Here is a 19,917-nt window from a genome sequence, read left to right as displayed (position 1 = left end):
CACAGTGGCAGGTAAACCGATGTCTCTTTTCTTATCGACATGGGGGCCACCTATTCTGCCATGCCCAGAGAAGGCAATGGCACCCTACTCCAGCACTCTTGCCTAGGAAATCCCGTGGACAGAGGAGCCTGGTGGGCTTCCATCTATGGGGTCACACAGAGTCAGACACGACTGACGCGACTTAGCAGCAGCATTCTGCCATGCCTGCTTATTCCAGAAAAACTAAAGTCTCTCAGATCTCTGTTATGGGGGTTGACAGTTTAGTGTCTACACCACAGATTACTGAGCCTCTGCCTTGCAGACTTCAAAATACCCCATTCTCTCATTCTTTCCTCATACTCCCAAAATGCCCCACTCCAATCCTTGGAAGGGATCTGGTCTTCAAATTCAAGGCTTTCCTCGCTATTCCAAATCTTTTTCCCTACCTGGCCTACTGTTTCTTGAACCTACTACTTCCTCACCTCCCACCATACTCCTGTTTATATTCGTCTAAAAGACCCAACAAAGTTTCCCAATCAATCTCAATACCCTATTTCCCAGATACATCAACAGGGGTTAAAACCCATCATCTCTAAGCTGTTGTATCAGGATCTCTTGCACCCTACTCACTCTCCTTATAATACATCTATCCCACCTGTTAAAAAGCCAAATGGCTCCTACCACCTGGTTCAAGACTTGAGACTTATTAATGCTACTCTCATTCCCATTCACCCAGTAGTCCCAAATCCCTATACTCTTCTTTCCCTTATTCCTCCTTTTACTACCTATTTCATTGCCCTGAACCTCAAGGATGCATTTTTCACCATCCCTTTACACCTAGATTCTCAAGATCCTTTTGCCTTTGCCTGGACAGATCCAGACACTCATCACTCCCAACAATTAACATGGACTGTCCTTCCCCAAGGATTTCGTGCTAGTCCTCGTTTTTTTTTTTGGCCAAACCCTTGCCTCAGACTTAACCTCCTTCTATCTTGTCCCAAGCTCTATCCTCCAATACGTAGATTACCTTCTCCTTTGTAGCCCCTCACTCATACACTCCAGTAACATACAATACAACTCCTCAACTTCCTAGCCAATCGGAGGTATCACATATCTCCTACTAAGGCTCAACTTTCCCTTCCTGAGGTCACCTGTCTTAGAGTTCTCCTGATACCATCAAAGAGACATATAACTACTGACAGAAAGTTCCTTTTATCTGCCCTTCCACTCCCTGCATCAAAAACAGAAATTCTGCCCTTTTTGGGCTTGGCTGAGTATCTACTCTGGATCCCCAATTTTGCCCTCCTAGCACAACCCCTATACTAAGCTACCCGGGGGGATTTTTCAGAGCCTCCTGAGCCTAAGTCAAACATCCGTTCAGACTTCAATGCTCTAAAACAAGCTATTCTCTTGGCCCCAGCTTTAACACCACCTGATTTCTCTCGCCCTTTCACACTCTATACTACTGAGACACAAAAAATTGCCCTGGGAGTCTTAGGACAGATGCAGGGCCCTTCTTTTGCCCCCATTGCTTATCTGTCAAATCAGCTGGATACCACCATACAGGGATGGCCAGGCTGCCTGTGTGCTCTGGCCGCATCTACACTTCTTGCTCAAGAAAGAAAAAAACCTACTTTGGGGACTCCCAAGGTCATTTGCTCACCACATGACCTTAAGAATTTACTCTCACACAAGGCCATGTGAGAGCAACATCACATTCTTTTCTATTACCTTCTCGCATCCAACTAATTCATGTCACTCTCCTAGAAACTCCTGAGTTCTCTTTTGAATGCTGCCCTACTCTTAACTCTGCCACCCTTAACCCTAATTCTTCTGAGCCTCCAACTCACGCTTGTAATGAGACATTAGAAGACTTGATACTTCATTTCTTCCATATCTCCTCAGCCCCTTCAAATAACCCTGATCTTGCTTGACAAATCTCTGTTGCTCCTAACAACCAAACACTGCCTATCTCACTAATCCACAACCAACCCAAACTAGCAATTCAATTCATTCCCTTATCAATAAGCTTAGGAAAATAGTGGTGGGGTTTGGAACAGGGACTGCAGGGCTCATGACCTCTTTAAACTACTATCAGAGTTTCTCTAAGGATCTTACTGAAAGCCTAGAAGAAGTAGCCATTGGCCTTATTACTCTCCAGAGCTAACTAGATTCCCTGGCAGCTGTGGTCCTTCAAAACAGAAGAGGGTTAGACCTTCTCACAGAAGAAAAAGGAGGCCTACGTCTTTTTCTAGACAAAGCCTGCTGTTTCTACATCAATAAATCGGGTGTTGTAAAGGAGGCAGCAAGGAATCTGATAAATAGGGCCTCAAGAATACATCAACATCTCATTAATTCATGGTAAAACTGGTTAAGCAGTTGGGATTGGATGCCATGGGTCCTACCTTTACTGGGCCCCCTTCTCACATTAACCCTCATTCTGACTTTCAGCCCCTGTCTAAGGCATCTTTTTTCAAATTTTTTCCAGGATTGCCTATGAGCCTTCACCAACCAGATTGTTCATGAGCTGCTTCTAACTCGCTCCAATTATCAAAAGCTTTGAGCCCACTCAGACTGTCCTTAACCCACATTCCAGTCTTTTCTTATCTTACCCCATGACATCGTCCCAAACCAGTGTGAAACAGATACAGAAGACTGACCTTCGGCCCTTATCCTATGTCAAAAAGGCTGGAATGTTAGAGATCACAAGAGGCTCATAGCGTATAGTTAAAATATGGTACATCATGGTGACCTGACAAACAAGGGGCGAAGTCACAGTGGCCACATTGCCCTAGTGGGCATCCCGTTTTTTCTATCCTGTTTTTCCCTGCTGGTGCCAGTTTCTCAAGACTACGTGACCATGAGACCCCTTCAACTAGACCCCACAAGACCCCCAGCTGCAGGCTAAAGAGGACCTCTCCTACTGGGGCACAATTTCCCAACTTTAGGGTATAAGAAGGATTGTCTGTAAAGGGAGGGCACTGGTTTTTCTCTAAAGCCAGTCACTTTCTTTCTCTCTTCCTACAATAAATCTTTCTCTGCCTGAATGTCTGGCTCGCTCTCTTTTTTCCACACTGGCCTTACACCGTGCATCAGAGCAAGCCTGATAAAACCCTTGTGGTTCCACCACACCAGCTTATAGACTCCAGGCCTGGCTATCAGAGCCTCCTTGGCACTGCCAACAATGATGTCCAGAAGGTTGCAGCCTCCCTCCCTGCTCAGAATGTGAGCAGCACTCTCCTTGTCTGGTGAGACCATCTCTAGGAAGAGAGGAAGGTGGTTAGGTATGGGCTGAGAGGCCAGGAACTGCTTCGAGGGGAGGGTGTGTGAGTCCCTACACACTCTATCACTGCAACTGGGAGTTCCCTGAGGACTAGGACTGAGTCATTCCCCTCTTCCCAAACCCTCACCAAGCTCACTGCTGAGCACAGATGTGGGAAGTGCTTCCCCGTGTCTAGTCTCCTTCTCTACTATACATGCTCTTAGAGGAAATACATTCTTAGAAACCCTCCCTAAGATCCCTCCTTCATGCCTCCAGCCCTGGTCTTCCTGGGTTCCCAGGTGTGGGAAGATTCAGCCCCTGACATGATGTAATCCCTGAGGAAGGGAACCAGGAAAGTCTAATTCAACACGGTCAAATGTAAGCAAATGACGGGGAAAAATGAGAAGCCTGTGCTATGGGTACACAGGTTGGTAAAAGCTCCAAAGGCCAGTATGCCGTGGGGATGGACACCAGCAAGGTAGTTCCTGGAGGGGTCCAGCTCGGCGGTCTTGACCAGCTGCAGGGACAGCAAGCTGGTGAACTGGCGCTGCATCTTGTACCCCCCAGCCCAGTCTCCCTGCTGACTTTCTGTGCTGACCACTTCTGTGTGTCCCCTGCGCCCAAGTGCTGTCACACCCCATGTGAGTGTCCTGAGATTAGAGACTGTCTGAGGATCCTTGTCCCCACTGCAGGCCTGGAGCAGAGGAGATGCTCTGGGAGACTGTGGAACGAACGCGGAGAGAACGGACCCATGAATGGATGAAGCTGATACAGCCAACCAGGGAAGGGAAGCCTCTGCCCAAGGCAGAGGTAGGACTCCTAGGAGGGTGACAGGGACACAAGCCCCTGTCCTACGTGAAGGGAGACCTTATCCCAGGCAGAGCCCGCCCAGAATGAAGGAGCCATCGCAGGAGGGAGCAAGCATCTCTCCAAGGACTGTGGCAGCTGGAGTTCTGTCCCGGGTCAGGGCTGACCCCTGAGTTCCTGTGACTCAGTGTAAGAGACCCCAGGGTGCAGGGAAGAGGGTGCCAGGAGGAGGGGCATGAAGTCCGGTGATACCCACAGGTGTGGGTGGAGAGGGGCCAGGGAGGTGTCCTGCCAAGTCTGCAGCACTCCCTGACACCAGGTCACAGCCTGCCCACAGCACTGCACCCCTGCTCAGGCCTTGGCCTGTGTAGACACTGCTGCTCTGGGATAATGAAATCTTCACAGAGAAACCCAGCTCCTGGACTGACCTTCAGCATGAGGTGGAAACAGATTGTTCTTGGGGAAAGATTGCTTGATTCTCCACCATTAGCTCTTTAGGAAGCCTATAGGGTGTGTTTAGAAAACTCCAGTGCTCAGAATTAATCTCCTAATTTCCCTAGAAACTCTACCACTAGGCAGTGGCTCATAGAATCACGGCGCAAAGGCTTGTAATGTGGAGTAGACCCAGCAGAGTTGTTAGGGCAAGGAATATTGCTTGCCTGCCTTCAAGCCAGCAGCCACTGTAGCTGCCACTGACAATGGGCCTTGAAAGGAATTCAGGATGGAAGAAAACAGGATACTGGTCACAGAGAGTGAGGATGCACATCACAGGAATGATTGCAGTGAGCCCAGATTTTGCATCTCCCCACATGTAGAAAAGCATGAAAATCATTAACTGGAGACATCTGCTTTTTGTGACTGGCAGAAATCTTTTGATGTTTCTCTACATAACTTTCTGTTCCCCCCACCCCCAGCAAAACTCAGAAGTCCTGACCCTCCGTTACCTTTTAGAACAGCTCCTCAGAGATTCTGAGAGGCTATCTCCCAACTACAGTCCCCAGTAAGGTCTTAGAACAAAATACCTGACAATTTTTAGTTTGTGCATTTTTTTTCAGTAGACAGCAGAGAATCTCTGGCCCCGCTACTTCCTTCCACCCTAAGATCCCTGCAGGGACTGCTCTGTGAAGCTCTGTGGATGACTTGAAAGTTCCCCTGGGAGGTAAGGGAGCCCAGAAATCTGCCTACTACAGCCCCCTCTGGAGGCCTGAGCCCAGGACTGGGGACTCCAAGTGCCTATCATCTCTCCCTCTGCTGGCCACTAGGTGGTACTGCCTGCCTTCCGCAGATGTTGGTGCCACAGGCCTGCAGTGGCCTACAATCCTGAACACTGTGCACATGGAATTTCTGCAAATCAGCTTCATGTACCACAATGTCAATAGTGCCTGAGTTTTGAAACCCTCTGAGAGAGATGCCTGGCTAGAGGAAGGACAGAACAGACGTAGATGAGACAGTCACAGAGACGCTCAGCACTGTTTTTCTGCCAAATGTGCAATTGACAGCACCTCCAGGTGTGAAAAGAGACCAAGCTGCTGTCTGCAGAAGGTCCGAGGATGACGTGATGTCTCATGGAATCCACACAACCCAATTATGTATGTGGCAACATTTCCACTTAACACGTGAAATCGAGGCTCAGAGATCATGTGTAGCTAACCCTAGGCCATTCAGCTGGTATGTTGCAGAACCTGTATTAGAACCTATGATGTCCACCCTCAGAGGTGACACCATATACATTCTTCTCTCTGTGTCCAGAGAGGGCCACCTGTCCCTGCCTGCCTCCTCTCTGTCTTCACTGCCTTCCTCTTCCTATCCGCACTAGATAATTAACCACCACAGGTGCTTATATCCAAGGGTTTAGTCTGTCTGGGATTCAGGAAAGGAATCAAAGTTCAGCTCACTTAAATTCAGGGGCCTGCATTACTAAGGACTGAGCTTTGGGTCCAGGATCAAGTGTCCAAATGGACATGAGGTACCCTGGGTTAGAGGGTCAGTGGCACTCAGAAGAGGAGTCATCAGATTGCTTAGTGGATCCACGGGGAAACTAAGATTCAGAATGGACAAAGCTCTGTCCAAGGAGACCCAGTTTATCAGAGTTTGGGCAGGATAGATCCTGAGGGCTCTCTGTTCTGCTTCTATTCTCAGAGCTAATGTACAAACTTTAAAAACAGTATAAAAACAAAACAAAAACCCTGTCTCTATGTCCTTGGTCACACCTTCTTCCCTCTTGGGGTGTCAATCTCATCATCTGATAAAGTGTGGACTAGTTGGTCTCTTAAAATCTTACATTTGTATGGATTCCCTCACCCCAAACTTAGGCTACCGAAGGCTTTACACCTGTAAGATACATACACCTGCTACAGAGCTACATACACTACAGAGCTCCTTCAAATCCTGTCCATTCATCATTGACCCAACATCCCTGTAGGTGGGAAACCATCACCAGAGAGAAGCTGTCTCTTCCCCAGGCCACATAATGCTGGAAGCCTGGCTCCTGTCTCCAAGCCCAGTATTCTGCTCACTGCACACAGGATCACACTTCCCCATGGACACGTGGGACCCTAGCCACCCCTTTACTCACCGAGATGGGGAAATAGTCCTTGTACTTCCTCATGACTCAGCGCCTTACCATTTTGCTGTGCCTGCCCCCTGCCACAGCTTGGCTCAATCATCTATAGGATACTGATGATTCAGAATCTTGTTAACAAGAGGGCTATGAAGACCACACTGCAGAGAATGGCTGGGAAGGGAAGCAGGAGCATTAGTGGTCAGTGAGGTGAAGGAATGAGCTCTTCCCATTTACACAGCAATAGCAGCATTGTCCTGTCAACCCCTCACCCCAGGAGGAAGAGATCAGCTTCCCAAGACTTCAAGGAGACAGGAATGCAGTCAACACCTGTTGTGTCACACTGAGAGCCTGAATTTGAAGCCAGGTAGGCCTAAGTCCAAACTTAATTTTTCCCACTGCACCAGGCTTCTTTCTTACTTGGGTCTTCCCCCTCCACTTCCCTTTCTGTCTGTATTCACCAGGTGCTCAATAAATGCCTGGTGGAATGTGACAGGATGAACTCTTTCTAGTATCCATTCTATGAGACCCCAGAGAAAAGATATTTGTTCAATCCAGCCCACTTCCTGTCTACCCCCAGCCCATCTTTCCATAGATAAATCCTGTATTCCATAGATAGATCTCCCCCTCCAGCTCAAGTCCTCACATGACTTCTTATAACTTTGAGGCTCAGCTCAAGCAGCTCAGCCTGACTTCAAGCTCCCCACTGCTAACTTGATCCCCTTCTTGCTCCAGCCTCACCCACCCACATGCACCCCAAATTCTGGCTACACTAAGCTGCTCAGTCTTGATACAACTCCCTGAGCTCTTTAGTTTTTGCTCAGCTCTTTCCTCCACTGCCAGGCCCTGTCCTGATGAAGGAGGAGAGAGGAAGAAGGGAACTCATGCTTGGCCTGTCCTTCAGGAGTGCAACAGGGCTGGGAGCAGGCTCAGTAAAGAATTTCTCTCAGATTTAGGATTCTGAGTCCCTTTCACAGGCTAATCCTGGCTTCAACTCAGAGTCAGGTGATCTGTGGGGCTGTCTTTAATCTGATGCCAAAGCAGCCTCATTCTTAGAAAATATCATGTCTCTACATTCCATTCCCTCCACTTGACACCATGCACTCAAACTCTTAAAGAAGATCAGCCTTCACTTGTATTCCAGTTAAAAGTAGGGTAAACGGCCTGACGTTCATGGCTGAACTCTCTCTTCCTCCAGGAGGAAGACAGTTTTGACCCAGTCTGCTGCTGCTAAGTCGCTTCAGTCGTGTCCAACTCTGTGCGACCCCATAGACGGCAGCCCACCAGGCTCCCCCGTCCCTGGGATTTTCCCAGTCTGAACAGTAGTAAAATGCAGAAGCCAAAGTAGGCTGGCTGCCAGGTGCGGGACAGCCACACACAACGCACAGATATTGCTGCCCTCATGGTGCTGACTTCAGTGTTTTGTTTTGGGCACTTTGTTTTGTCTTTTCATTTTTTATGGGCTTCCCAGGTGGCTCAGTGGTAAAGAATCTGCCTGCCAACGAAGGGTTCCATCCCTGGCTGGGGAAGATACCCTGAAGGAGGAAATGGCAACCCATTCCAGTATTCTTGCCAGGAAAATCCCATGGACAGAGGAACCTGGCATTCTATAGTCCATGGGGCCACAAAGAGTCAGAGATGACTGAGTGCCTGATCACCCAAAATATATTTAACATAATACTTATCATCAAAATAATTTTTTGAATTGCATTATTTTTTAAAATTTTCATTAGAGTATAATTCATTTTAGTATTGTGTTAGTTTTGGGTGTTGAACAAAGTAAATCAGTTATATACACACATACATACACTCTTTTTTTAAATTCATTTCTCGTATAGACCATTACAGAGTTTTGAGTACTTCCTTATGCTTAGTAGCAGGTTCCTATTAGTTATCTGTTTCATATATAGTAGTGTGCCTATGTCAATCTCAGTCTCCCTGTTTATCTCTCCCCCATTACCCACTTGTAACCATAAGTTTGTTTTCCACATCTGTGACCCTTAAGTTCTGTTTTAAATAAGTTAATTTGTATCCTTTTTTTCTATTCTGCATATAAGCAATATTATATAATTTTTGTCTTTATGTGTCTGACTTACTTCACCCAAGTGTAACAATCACTAGGTCCATCCAGGTTGCTGCAAACGACATTGTTTTTCATTCTTTATAGTTGATTACTATTCCAGTGTGTATATTACTGCATCTTCTTTATCCATTCCTCTGTTTATGGACATTTAGGTTGCCTTCATGTCCTAGCCATTGTAAACAGTGCAGCAATAAGCATTGTGGGCACATATCTTTTCAAACTATTCTTTTCTTGACAAAGGCACTATGGAGAACAGTATGGATATACCTCATAAAACTAAAAATAGAGCTACCATGGGATGCAGCATACCCACTCCTGGTCGTATACCCAAAATGACTTTTAAGTGTACTGTTCGGCAGCATTAAATTCATTCATGTTGTGGTCTAATAATCACCATCGTTCATCTCCAGAACTCTCTCATCTTCATAGACTGAACTTCTATACCCATGAAACAAAAATTCCCATGTTCATGTCTAGAGAATAAAACCTAGTTGTTAATAGTGGCTCCCTGGAGGGTAAGATTTGAGAAAACTTTCCACTTCTAGAACAGAATTTGTTTGGAACTATTACAATAGCATTTATTCATGTTTCAGTGAGAAAAAAAAGCTTAGGAAAATTGGGGCATTTCCAATTGACTGGAAAGAACACCCCCAACCTCAACCTCTTCCTCACTCTCAGGTCACCCATTAACTCCTGTCAGCTGGCCAGATCCTAAGTTGGAAGTATTTTCAGTCCGTGAGAAGGGAAAACCCCTTCATTCCCCTTCATAATACCAAAGAAAAAATGTAAGACCCCACTTTACCGAGACCCAGAAAGGGTGTGCAGGTTGGCTAAGCTCACAGAGCAAGTCAGTAGGATGGAACCTGGCATTCAATTCTACTAGTATGTCTCCCAACATTCATTCAATCAAAAAAAAGGTTAATGGGCACCAACTCTTCTAGGAGTTGGAGATGCAGCTGAGAACAAGACCAAGTATTTGAAAGGGGCTTTAAATACTGTGTAAGTATTGGAGCTACAGAGGAGAGGAAAAAGGACAACAGAACAAACAAGTAACTCACTAGAAAGTATTTGTTTCTGGGCCCTGAGTCCTTGGTGACAGGTCCCTGTTGACATTTCTGGCCACTTCTTTGCCATCTCCCCCGAATGCCTGCTCTATGTCCAGTGTGAACCAGCTTTCACTACATGTGCAGCATTTACTGGCCCACTGGGACCCCTTACTTTCATGCCAGCCTGTACATTCTGCCTGTGGACCATCTCCTAAGTATCCTTAGAAAGGGTCCCCTTCTCTCTACCCACTACCAGCCTCCCTAGACTTAGGAAAGTCTTCTTTCCTTAAAAAGCAAAATTGTAAATAATCAGACTTGTGACTCCTTGGGGCAAGTTGAAGAATATTACATAGGCAATAAATCATTTAAAATACAAGCTTTTAAAATGTAAAAACCGTTTTTGGCTCATGAGGTATACAGATACAAAAAAATCAGGGGGTCGGATTATGTGGTTTATGTGGTGATGGGTTTATGTGGTAATCCCGTTCGTAGATTATAACCTTGTAATTGAGCAGGATCTCTGCGACCTTCTGAGAGACTTCACTTCACTTCACCTCCTAACCTTTGTCAAATAATAAATTATTCATGGAAATAATAAATACAGAGAAAAGTGAAGTGAAGTCGCTCAGTCGTGTCTGACTCTTTGAGACCCCATGAACTCTAGCCTACAAGGCTCCTTTGTCCATGGAATTTTCCACTCAAGAGTATTGGAGTGGGTTGCCATTTCCTTCTCCACAGGATCTTCCCAAGCCAGGGATCAAACCCGGGTCTCCTGCATTGCAGGCAGACTCCTTACCATCTAACCCACCAGGGAAGCCCAACAGAGACAAAGGATAACAGTCAAGCAAGACAAAATAATAATCATTTAGCCATTCAACAGTGTTAAGGACCTTTAGTTCATCTCTAAGGGCTATAGATAATATTCTGAGCCTTATCTTTGAGCTTTTTCATACTGTTCAGTATCCTATCATTTTGCCTTTTCATACTGTTCATGGGGTTCTCAAGGCAAGAATACTGAAATGGTTTGCCATTCCCTTCACCAGTGGACCACATTCTGTCAGATCTCTCCACCATGACCACCCATGAACAGTATGAAACAGCAAAATGATAGGATACTGAAAGAGAAACTCCCCAGGTCAGTAGGTGCCCAATATCCTACTGGAGATCAGTGGAGAAATAACTCCAGAAAGAATGAAGGGATAGAGCCAAAGCAAAAACAATACCCAGCTGTGGATGTGACTGGTGATAGAAGCAAGGTCTGATGCTATAAAGAGCAATATTGCATAGGAACCTGGAATGTCAGGTCCATGAATCAAGGCAAATTGGAAGTGGTCAAACAAGAGATGGCAAGAGTGAATGTTGACATTCTAAGAATCAGCGAACTGAAATGGACTGGAATGGGTGAATTTAACTCAGATGACCATTATATCTACTACTGCGGGCAGGAATCCCTCAGAAGAAATGGAGTAGCCATCATGGTCAACAAAAGAGTCTGAAATGCAGTACTTGGATGCAATCTCAAAAACGACGGAATGATCTCTGTTTGTTTCCAAGGCAAACCATTCAATATCACAGTAATCCAAGTCTATGCCCCAACCAGTAATGCTGAAGAAGCTGAAGTTGAACGGTTCTATGAAGATCTACAAGACCTTTTAGAACTAAAACACAAAAAAGATGTCCTTTTCATGATAGGGGACTGGAATGCAAAAGTAGGAAGTCAAGAAATACCTGGAGTAACAGGCAAATTTGGCCTTGGAATATGGAATGAAGCAGGGCAAAGACTAATAGAATTTTGCCAAGAAAATGCACTAGTCATAACAAACACCCTCTTCCAACCACACAAGAGAAGACTCTATACATGGACATCACCAGATGGTCAACACCGAAATCAGATTGATTATATTCTTTGCAGCCAAAGATGGAGAAGCTCTATACAGTCAGCAAAAACAAGACCAGAAGGTGACTGTGGCTCAGACCATGAACTCCTTATTGCCAAATTCAAACTTAAATTGAAGAAAGTAGGGAAAACCACTAGACCATTCAGGTATGACCTAAATCAAAACCCTTATGATTATACAGTGGAAGTGAGAAATAGATTTAAGGGCCTAGATCTGCTAGATAGAGTGCCTGATGAGCTATGGAATGAGGTTCATGACATTGTACAGGAGACAGGGATCAAGACCATCCCCATGGAAAAGAAATGCAAAAAAGCAAAATGGCTGTCTGGGGAGGCCTTACAAATAGCTGTGAAAAGAAGAGAGGCGAAAAGCAAAGGAGAAAAGGAAAGATATAAGCATCTGAATGCAGAGTTCCAAAGAGTAGCAAGAAGAGATAAGAAAGCCTTCTTCAGTGACCAATGCAAAAAAATAGAGGAAAACAACAGAATGGGAATGACCAGAGATCTCTTCAAGAAAATCAGAGATACCAAAGGAACATTTCATGCAAAGATGGGCTCGATAAAGGACAGAAATGGTATGGACCTAACAGAAGCAGAAGATATTAAGAAGAGATGGCAAGAATACACAGAAGAACTGTACAAAAAAGATCTTCACGACCCAGATAATCACGATGGTGTGATCACTGACCTAGAGCCAGACATCCTGGAATGTGAAGTCAAGTGGGCCTCAGAAAGCATCACTATGAACAAAGCTAGTGGAGGTGGTGGAATTCCAGTGGATCTATTCCAAATCCTGAAAGATGATGCTGTGAAAGTGCTGCACTCAATATGCCAGCAAATTTGGAAAACTCAGCAGTGGCCACAGGACTGGAAAAGGTCAGTTTTCATTCCAATCCCAAAGAAAGGAAATGCCAAAAAATGCTCAAACTACCGCACAATTGCACTCCTCTCACATGCTAGTAAAGTAATGCTTAAAATTCTCCAAGCCAGGCTTCAGCAATATGTGAACCATGAACTTCCTGATGTTCAAGCTGGTTTTAGAAAAGGCAGAGGAACCAGAGATCAAATTGCCAACATCCACTGGATCATGGAAAAAACAAGAGAGTTCCAGAAAAACATCTATTTCTGCTTTATTGACTATGCCAAAGCCTTTGACTGTGTGGATCATAATAAACTGTGGAAAATTCTGAAAGAGATGGGAATACCAGATCACCTGATCTGCCTCTTGAGAAATTTGTATGCAGGTCAGGAAGCAACAGTTAGAACTGGACATGAAAAAAAAAAAAAATGAAAAAAAAAAAAAAAAACTGGACATGAAACAACAGACTGGTTCCAAATAGGAAAACGAGTACGTCAAGGTTGTATATTGTCACCCTGTTTATTTAACTTATATGCAGAGTACATCATGAGAAACGCTGGACTGGAAGAAACACAAGCTGGAATCAAGATTGCCGGGAGAAATATCAATAACCTCAGACATGCAGATGACACCACCCTTATGGCAGAAAGTGAAGAGGAACTCAAAAGCCTCTTGAGGAAGGTTAAAGTGGAGAGTGAAAAAGTTGGCTTAAAGCTCAACATTCAGAAAACGAAGATCATGGCATCTGGTCCCATCACTTCATGGGAAATAGATGGGGAAACAGTGGAAAGAGTGTCAGACTTTGTTTTTCTGGGCTCCAAAATCACTGCAGATGGTGATTGCAACCATGAAATTAAAAGACGCTTACTCCTTGGAAGGAAAGTTATGACCAACCTAGATAGAATATTCAAAAGCAGAGACATTACTTTGCCAACAAAGGTTCGTCTAGTCAAGGCTATGGTTTTTCCTGTGGTCATGTATGGATGTGAGAGTTGGACTGTGAAGAAGGCTGAGTGCCGAAGAATTGATGCTTTTGAACTGTGGTGTTGGAGAAGACTCTTGAGAGTCCCTTGGACTGCAAGGAGATCCAACCAGTCCATTCTGAAGGAGATCAGCCCTGGGATTTCTTTGGAAGGAATGATGCTAAAGCTGAAACTCCAATACTTTGGCCACCTCATGCAAAGAGCTGACTCATTGGAAAAGACTCTGATGCTGGGAGGGATTGGAGGCAGGAGGAGAAGGGGACGACAGAGGATGAGATGGCTGGATGGCATCACTGACTCAATGGATGTGAGTCTGAGTGAACTCCGGAAGTTGGTGATGGACAGGGAGGCCTGGCGTGCTGCGATTCATGGCGTCACAAAGAGTCGGACACGACTGAGTGACTGATCTGATCTGATCTCTGATCTTTGAGCTGTTTGCAGATACTGAGCAGGTAGAAGAATTTGCTTACCAGCCGGTAGATCTCAGACCACGCGGAACCAGAGGTTGGTGATGTTGTCTCCCAGTTATCACACCAAGACGATTGGTGCTGATCATGCACCCAGCACTCTATTTCACCCAGTCTCTAACACTGTACCCTGAAAATCATGGATAACTCAATTATAGTTTGAGTCTCAGCTACCCGGACTCCTTGCTTGGCCCTGCAATAAACGCTACACTTTTGACCATAATCCAGTGTCAGTATATGGGCTTTACTGTGGTCCCACAAGCAGACCCAAATTTGATTTGGCAACAACTGCTCCCTGTCATCTATCTCCCCAGACACCCCAACACTGTAGATTCCTGGATTGCAGCCTGTTGCATCCAGATTGGACCATGTCACTCCGGTACCTAAGCCCTCCTGGGGCTCCCCTTTGCCCTCAGGATAAGGGAGAAGGTATAATTTCTTGCTCCTGGCACCAGTAGGCTCACCTCCCATTTCTCAGCTGCCCTTGCTGTAGCTCCAGGCCCAGAAACACTTACCTCCCTGTGCTGTTTCTGACACTCCCAGGTCCTAGGCTGGGCTGGAAGTGGGCACAGATAGTCTGACACATTCCTGCTGGCAAAGCTCCCCCAAGGCCAGGTGAGAAAGTTGTCCCCCATCCCAGGTAATCCCCAGGCAATGAGATCAGCAGCCCCTTCATATCTGTGTCTTTCTCCTAAAAATGCACCATGTATATCCGAAGTGGCTGGTGCCCATGGTTGGCCATTCCCATCTCAGCTCACCTTACCTAAGATCAAGCAAGAGAGAATCCACTGCAGGGCCCCCAAAGTCTGAAACCTGTGCTCCCATGACACCAACAAGGGTGCAAATTCCACCATCCTCCTTCCTCTTCTGACTCTGGAGGCTTCTCTGAGCTCTGAGACACCTTCTGGTTTTTGTTTCAGCCAGAGGTTGTCTAAGCATTTGCGAGGGGTGTGGGTAGGTATCCAGACCAGCCCTAAGGTCTCACTGTGCCTGATCCAGCAAGGACTGATTTCTTAGGAGAAACCTTTGCAACCACCTACCCTGGACCAAGTTGAATAGGGAGGAAGATAATTACATTTCACTCCTCAGGCAATACTTTATCTGTTAGATCACCTTTGCTCAAATCTTGCCCCTTACTCGGCAAGTGAAGCACCAACTATAGGGTATTTCCGTTCTTCTCCCACCCACCCAACTACTTGGCTGCAATAACTGTTTCCTTTCACCTGCCAGGTCCACTGTTCCTTTTCACAAATGTGCAGTACCAGTTTCTACCTAAACACCTCTCAGCCCCACCATTTCTTCCGCCTCTTGCCCTATTCTGCACCTCACCTGCAGAGCACAACTCCTGCAAGAGCCATCTGCATTCCGCATCCTTCCCTCCCATTCTGTTCTCCCTCTTCTAGACTTCAAACATCACTGTTTCACGGATGTTTCACTTGCCTTTGACAAGTTCACCAATGGCCTCCACGCTCCTGAATCCAGTGGTCAATTCTCAGCTCTCATCTTGACCTCTCAGACACAGCTGGTCTGTGGACACCACAATCTCCTGGTTTCCCTCTTGCCTCTTTGGCAGCCCCTGTGTCTCCATGGTAGCTCTTATCCTTTACCAGGCTAAGTGTTTGGGGTCCCTCCTGCCCCCTCAGTCCCTGGACCCACTCTCTTCTCTCCACTCTCTCTCCAGCAGAAACCTCGTCCAGGCTTATGGCCTCGGAGTCTGTCTATAGGACCAACACTTCCAAACTGCATCTCCAGCTTAACATCCCCCTGGGCTCCAGACTTGACTGTGTAGGTGGGTACTTGACATCCTCCCTGATAGTCTGCTCAGAACCTCCATCACAGCCTGTCTAAGACTGAATTTGACTTCCCCTCTTGTTGGACTGCCAGACAGAGTCGAACACGACTGATGCAACTTAGCAGCAGCAGCAGCATCTGCTGCAGCCAGTACAGCAGGTAGGGATAGAAAGTGGTCGATGCACAGTTTGGGAAAAAGAAACCAGAGACAGAATTAAAGTTTTAGAGATGGGACCAGGGGACTCAAGACCTCTTGGATCAAGAGCCCTGTTGCTCAGAGCCCATCACTTTTATTCCATGTCTTGGCAAGCAGAAAATAACTGTTTTGCTACGATGAAGTCAGCCTCCTGTGCCCCCGGTCACATCTCCCATTTTACTGGTTACTTTAAACTATCTTTGTTATTTTCTTGTACAAGGGCCTTCATCTAGCTGGAGGTCATAGACCCACATATGCCTTGGGAAAACATCTTAGTGTGTGCACAAGCAGTGTTCTGAACTTGCGCTGACCTGGTGTTCCAATGTCCACACTACGTTTTTCCTTAGTTTAGCAGAATATGCCGACCCCAACTAATCAACATGGTGTACTTTCATTTGGGTTATTTTTATTGCTATATTTTGCTTTTATTCTTTCCCCATGGTGATTTTCTCATGCTATAGCCAGAACAACGGGCGGCTGACTATTAATCCCTGCATATCCCCCTTTTTGTTTTTGTAGCAGAAGATATTTGACCTTGAAACTGCTTTCTTCATTAGTTCTCAAAGGGCTTTTTGCATGCATCTGAGGACTGAAGAGAAGATTATAGTGAAACAGCAAAGCATAGCTAGTGTTTCAATGAGACCACCTCTGATATCTTGGATCCACTGGACAGGACTCAATGAGTTAAGGCCCTCTGCTATTCCTTGAAGTGTGTCTGTATCTGGTAATAGTCTAAGAGAAGCATACTACTTGCCAATGATTCTTGTTTGCAGCTTTTTAATAGCTAGAGTAAGGTTGTCAGCCATATGGCCCTGCAAGTGCCGTCTAACATTTTCCCAGATGTGTTTAGATTGGTTATATTTCTGGGGAGTTACACAGAAAGTAGTAATGTTCCAGTCACTCTTTAAATGTATTTGTAATTTAAGATTTTGTATTTCTTCTCCTAAGAGTAACATTGCATTTTCTAAATCCACCAACCGGTTGTTAATCTCATCTATATGAGTTTGGGCTCCCCAGTATACGCTGAGATTTTTGTGTATGTCTGGAGACAGTCTTTTTTACCTTGATGAGGTTGTTCAGAACTTAAGGTATCCAATTTCTGGAGAAATGAGGCTTGGAGAAAAGAAAAATGTTTTAATTTTACCCACAGGTGTAAATCACTACATTGTTTTAAGCCATCAGTGACTTGAGTTTTTTTTATATATCTGAAAACAAAGATTAGAAGCCAGTAATGTGTCAGACAAAGAGTCATGAAAATTGAATTATATTTAGCAGTCTGTTTAATCTCATGTACCGATTCCTTTGTTCTGTGGTCTTTGTCTGACAATAAAGGACATCAGTGAAAAGTGATAGTCTCTAAGAAGCTCATGAAGTTTTTACCAGTGTCTTTATGACCTGTCCAGCAAAGTGGATGCCCTGACCACTGCAGACTGCAGAAAATGCATTGTAACCATTTTTTCCATTGTGAGATATTAACCCTGCAGCCTGGAAAGGCTGTTGCTGCTGCTGCTGCTGCTGCTAAGTCGCTTCAGTCGTGTCCTACTCTATGCGACCCCATCGACGGCAGCCCACCAGGTTCCTCCATCCCTGGGACTCTCCAGGCAAGGATACTGGAGTGGGTTGCCATTTCCTTCTCCAGGAAAGGCTTTACCCTATCAAATAAAAGTGAGGTTTGTCAGGGAGCCGGGAAAAGCCAAGCGGCCGTCTTGGACTTCCCATAGCCCTGACTGGTCTATAGCCATTGTTTATCCATTTTAAATTTTCTGATGAGGGGTAAATTTTGTAGATGCAGAATGAGCTTTGTCTATGTGTGCAATAGTTTCCATGGATCATTGTGAAATAACACTCATTGATTTGTATCAAAGTAACAAAAGACTTTAAAACCAAGTATGAATCACTTAAAAACAAATTTACATAGTCTGTTATCAAAAGCCATATTGCAAGAAAACTTTATTCTTTAACAGGAAGAGAAAACCAAATTCCAGATGGTACCAGCTTATATTCACTGTGAAACAATAATTATTTACTTAGTCAAAGTAACAATAAGACTTTAAAGGCAGTTTAATGTCTTAAGAAATTTGTATCATGTGCAAAACTCTTATTTCACTTGTCATAAACTTTTTTTACATTTTTTGTAGTCATCACTTCATTTATCTATTTAAAGATTATTTCAGGATGGCACAAAATATTATTAACAGTCCAAAATCTCTTTAGTTTCTCTATTAGTATTCAGGAATTAATGTTTCAAAATCTTACTTTATTTGGAAATGACTTAGCTATTCAATAAATGTTATCATTTAGTTTAGTACAACTCTAGAAATTTAAGTTACCCCAATTCACAGAGATTATTTTAGATAGACATTTCTAAAATATAATTATTTTAATAGAGTTTATCTAAAAGTTTTCATCTCATTTACATATATATATATGTGTGTGTGTGTATAAGGACCTACTTTCTTTGTTGACAAATTTAGTTTACCTTAAACTTAGGCACAATAAAAGTATTGAACAATGTTGATGACTTAAGACATGTCTTAATTAGATTAGCAAACAAACAGTCAGATATTTAATTTTGAATATTTTTCAGTTCATGTGAACCTGAATTTAAACAGAGCTCATTTATAAATTAACGTCATATTATCCAAAAACAAAGACTCACACTGAGACCCAGATAAATTTAGACAGACAGACAGACAGAGATCTCACAGTTTTCTGCTTGAAATTTAAAATGTCTCTTTGTCTTTCCTTTTTTTTTTTTCTTCTTAGTTTGAGTTCTACCAATTTGCTCATGGCTGGAGTCCCAGACAGAGTGGGCTGTGTATCCCAAGGACATGATAAGAGTTAACTTCAGGTTTTTTCCTGGCCTGTTTTTGTTTCTCAGGCAGAATTGGAGCTCCAAATAAGTATTTTAACAAATCAACTTTTTCTTAATTGCATGTGTAAGAAGAACCGGTTTTGCAATTTCAAAAAATATTTTAACTAGTTTTCTCCGGAGTCTGAAGAATATCATGGCCATTCAGTGTCAAAAATGTCATCTCTCTTTTTTGTAGTCATAGTTTTATAGCTAAAGATTAAAACCAAGGAAGGTTCACATTGGCTCTGATGACAGGGGTAGCCTGACTGGTAAGATGTTGTCCCAGCAGGGATCGTCTCTCTGGGGAGGTGAGAAGTAAAGAAAGCCTGTCCTTTAACCTCTATTTTCTCCCAAGCTCTTCTGTAGTATCGCCTCACCTGTTCTATAGCTTAATCTTCCATAAGCACTTGATCTTGAGTTCTCCTCCAATTTCCACTGCCTATCAATCGATCTAAAGAGATGGGGACCTGCCTGGCTTGGTCATGAGCCACCATAATCAAATGGGAACCCTCAGTTGTCCCTGCACTATTTCCAAGGTAAAAGGAGAATTTACTCCGTAATTCTGAACAGCTTGCTTAAGTTCCTTCAGTATTTTGAAGGGAATCTGTTTGTGTACAGCCTCATATACCCCATTAAGATTATTAGGATCTGTCCCAGGAGCTATCCATTCATGTATTATCACTGGAAATGCCATAGTCATAGAGTCCAAGTCATCCTCCTGTCGTGTCCAACAAATACCTTTCTGGAGGGGTGACAGAACTGCTGTTTGTTGTAAGGAAGGAAAAGCTTGAGCCTCTCTGGCGGTTAAGCCAGAAGAGGGAGGAAGAGAAGGCAAAGGAAATTCATCTTCCCCAAACAAAAGGTGCAGAAGGAACTGCAGCTTTAAGAGCCTCCTGAGTTTTTCGTTCTACCCTCTTGGGCTCTGCATATTTACGTCCTCCCTCTGATGGGGTTTCACATTTATCTTTACTCCCTTCTGAACTTTCAGGGGTCTGAAGAGTTCCCAAAATGGATTTCATCAGTGTCCAAGTTGACCAGATAGACACAGGCAAGGGCATTCCCTTGCAAAGAGGTTTCTCTAATTCACTACCTATCTTCTCCCATGTTCCTAAATCTAAAGAGAAGGGAACCAT

At 44.4% G+C, this 19,917-nt stretch overlaps 1 pseudogene; it reads right to left on the bottom strand.

Annotated features, from left to right (window-relative positions):
- Positions 1 to 3,027: 3,027 nt before the first annotated feature.
- LOC112441551 (2-acylglycerol O-acyltransferase 2-like) lies at positions 3,028 to 7,524 on the bottom strand (annotated as a pseudogene).
- Between the last annotated feature and the right edge of the window lie 12,393 nt (positions 7,525 to 19,917).

Source organism: Bos taurus, chromosome 15 (genome assembly GCF_002263795.3).
Source record: "Bos taurus isolate L1 Dominette 01449 registration number 42190680 breed Hereford chromosome 15, ARS-UCD2.0, whole genome shotgun sequence".
NCBI classification, from domain to species: domain Eukaryota; kingdom Metazoa; phylum Chordata; class Mammalia; order Artiodactyla; family Bovidae; genus Bos; species Bos taurus.
Note: the sequence above shows the minus strand (reverse complement) of the source record. Positions and strands in the feature narration are given on the sequence as shown.